Genomic DNA, 3,038 nt, shown 5'->3' with positions numbered 1-3,038 from the left:
ATGGACACTTAGGTTGCTTCCATGTTCTGGCTACTGTATATAGTGCTACAATAAACATTGAGATGCATGTATGTTTTAGAATCATGGTTTCCTCCATGTATATGCCCAGGAGTAGGATTGCTGGGTCATGCAGAATCTAGAAAAATGGTAGTTGTTGCTGTTCAGTCTCTCAGTTGTGTCTAACTTTGCAACCCCATCGACTGCAGCACTCCATACCTCCCTGTCGTTAACCATCTCCCAGAAATTGCTCAAATCCATGTCCATTGAGTCAGTGATGCCATCCAACCATCTCCTCTGTCATCCCCTTCTCCTCCTGCCTTCAATCTTTCCCAGCATCAAGGTCTTTTCTAATGAGTCAGCTCTTCACATTGGGTGTCCAAAAATATTGGTAGAGATGAACCTATATAAATCTTTTCTGTCAGAGAGCTCAATATTAAGTACTCTACACCAGGGTTTTGTTCTCTGTTTTCTTCTCCTCTTAGGTGCAGTGAACTTTGTTTCACTAAAACTTTTGTTCCCCTCATCCTCTTCTGTAACCACAGGCATACTCAGACTTAAAGATTTATCTTCCTTATGCGTGTCACCTCTGGCTCTGGAAGACACTTCCACTTCCTGCTGGTTTCAGCATTTCTTTGTTTCTTCTTTTCCTAGTTGCTTTGGTTTGTACTTGACCAGGTGCAGAACCAGAGTCAGAAAAGTCAACTTTGACCTGATGGTGCCTTTTTGATCTCAATGCCTGAACAACTGAAAAGGCCTTTGATTTTATTTTCGCTAATGATGCTGCCCTTTCACATCTCTCTGATTGTTGTGAATTTCTCTCACTCTTTTCTTCTCCATCTTTAACTTTCAGTTTTAAAGGTGGATTCTTTCTGTCTTTGTGCCACTGCTGATATTCCAAAGCTATGTTCTTGATATTATTAAAAAAATCATCCTTTATCAAGTTGAGGGATTTTTCCGGATTGGACTTGTCAGCTGAAATTACATGTTTAATTCTCTGATAATGGTCATGAACATTCATCATTTCCTCTAATACATCATAACTGATAAGTTTCATTATCAATCATTTGGGTCCTTAAATTCTTCAGTAATTTCAGCTCGTTGAATTTTTTCTTCATTCTGTATGACAGGAATTTAAGCATTTCTGTAAAGTGAAATGCTCTGTCTAGTCATAGCTTCCTAAAAATATAAGCTGCCTCAAAATGTTGTACATATATCAAATCTTGCTGAAATTTTAAAATTTCATCCCAATCCTTCAGGGCAACTCTAATCTTTTGTTTTAGTTGACACAGTTGGGTGTTATATAATCCATATAGCAGATACAAAATACCAGTTCTGATCTGGACGGTGTATGGAGGTAAAAAATATCACCAAGCCAAAGCCAAAGCTTCTTTTGCAGACGTGTTTTTTTCTAAATTTCTCATTCTACCACAGAAGATGGTTCCAAACTTCACACTCCTCCAGAGCTCAGAGAAATCCTCAAAGTGCACACTATCCATCTCCTGGAAATAGCTGAGCAATGGCTCAAAGTCGTTCTTCAAGCCTGCAGGAGCCCCACGTCTGCAAAAGAAGCACGCCACGTGCAGTCCAGCTGCCGGCAGAAGCCGAGGAGGAAGCTAAGTATTTAGTAATTAATACCTTTTGTATTAATCAGAAGGGAAGTAGGGAAAATGAACTATTAAGTAATAATAAAAAGGAAGAGAGATTCTTCCCACTATCATTTTTTTTGTAAGTAGTGAGTTTCCATCAAGACAAGGAGTGAATTATAATCAAAGTGAATTATAATCAAGGTCATTTCCTGTCTAGAGAGTCCTCATTGACTTGTCTCATCTCATTTGTGACATTTGTTCTGTCCATCTCAGTTCTTCAGAGTCTGGTTTTGTTTTGTGTTTTTTTTTGCCATGCCACACATCTTTTGGGATCTTAGTTCCCTGACCAGGGATCAAACCTGGGCCCTCAGCAGCAGAAGCACATGGTCCTAACCCCTAGGCCACCAAAGTAGTCTCCACAATCTGTCTTCAAAACAAGAAATCAGTGACCTTTAACAAGGAGGAGTAACCCACCACCCCTGCCGCAAGTTAGGGGGTCTCCCATTTTGTCTCACTATTCAATGTCATCACTTTCCTTCAGCCTAATGATATTGAAAAAAGGGGGGGAAATGGCAGATTGAATGCATGTTTTATCTCCTCTCCTCCCCAAGTCCCATTCAAATGACCACAGAGTTATATTTTTAAAGGTCTAACTCCCCAAGCATAAAGATCAGCTGGAAACAGTAGTAGATGAGACTGAATCCACAAAATGTGGGAACGAAAAGTGGACAGGTGAGTGGCCAGAGGAGGACTGAGGCAGGGGGACTCCAGGAAGAACAACGTGAAGAAGGAAGTGGGGCTGGTGGATACGATTACAGCCTGGGAGATTCACCCCGGTAGGGGAGAAAGCCACTGGCCTGCACAGCCCCCTCGTCACCCATCCGACCAGCTGCAGGAGAGCTGACCTCAGCTCCACTGACCTTACTGCACTCTGTCACCCGCTTCCCAGCAGTGTCTCCTCCTGGGTCTTGTCATCACTCAGACCTGCTCCACATCTGGAGACTTCCTGCTGGGGTGCCTCTCCCGAGGCCTGCTGGCAGCTTGCACCCATGGAACCTGCTCTTCCTCCTCATCTGGAGCTCCTGCTCCCAAACCTGTTTGGTCCTCCCATCCCATCATCACCCTCCCCTGGAGGCCATTGCCTGCCACTCCTCTCGTTTGGAATAAGACACTGTGGTTAAAGACATGATGAGTTCATCATCACTTCAGTTCAGTTCAGTCCAGTCGCTCAGTCGTGTCGGGCTCTGCAACCCCATGAATCACAGCACACCAGACTTCCCTGTCCATCACCAATTCCCGGAGTTCACTCAAACTCACATCCATCGAGTCGGTGATGCCATCCAGCCATCTCATCCTCTGTCATCCCCTTCTCCTCCTGCCCCCAATCCCTCCCAGCATCAGGGTCTTTTCCAACGAGTCAGCTCTTCGCATGAGGTGGCCAAAGTACTGGAG

General features: G+C 43.9%; 1 pseudogene; it reads right to left on the bottom strand.

Moving 5' to 3' along the window:
* Positions 1–363: 363 nt before the first annotated feature.
* LOC102407621 lies at positions 364–2,467 on the bottom strand (annotated as a pseudogene).
* Between the last annotated feature and the right edge of the window lie 571 nt (positions 2,468–3,038).

This window comes from Bubalus bubalis, chromosome 13, assembly GCF_019923935.1.
Source record: "Bubalus bubalis isolate 160015118507 breed Murrah chromosome 13, NDDB_SH_1, whole genome shotgun sequence".
Classification (NCBI taxonomy): domain Eukaryota; kingdom Metazoa; phylum Chordata; class Mammalia; order Artiodactyla; family Bovidae; genus Bubalus; species Bubalus bubalis.
This window is presented reverse-complemented; position numbering and strand designations above follow the sequence as displayed.